Raw genomic sequence first — 300 nt, forward strand, 5'->3', positions numbered from 1 at the left:
AACCAAAGAGGTGTTGCGATTGGCTGAAAAGAGGGGCACGCGGGGTATTTGCAAAGATATTTCCAAACAATACCCAGCCGAGCCTCCCGAAGTTCCTCGGGAGGCGAGCATTGTCTGGTAAAACAATGACAGAAAATAAATCAGTCGTCGGTGTCCCCGTCGGGATCCCGGGGGTTTCAGCCCGACTCGGTGGCTCGCCTTCCCAGGCTCTCCTACTCATTAGAAGGTTAATAAGAGGCGCCGGAGACTTAGCCCGGGGTAACGGCGGGGGGACCGGGCTGCCGAGCCCGCGGCACGGGG

The sequence above is a fragment of the Meleagris gallopavo genome, chromosome 6 (genome assembly GCF_000146605.3).
Source record: "Meleagris gallopavo isolate NT-WF06-2002-E0010 breed Aviagen turkey brand Nicholas breeding stock chromosome 6, Turkey_5.1, whole genome shotgun sequence".
NCBI lineage: Eukaryota > Metazoa > Chordata > Aves > Galliformes > Phasianidae > Meleagris > Meleagris gallopavo.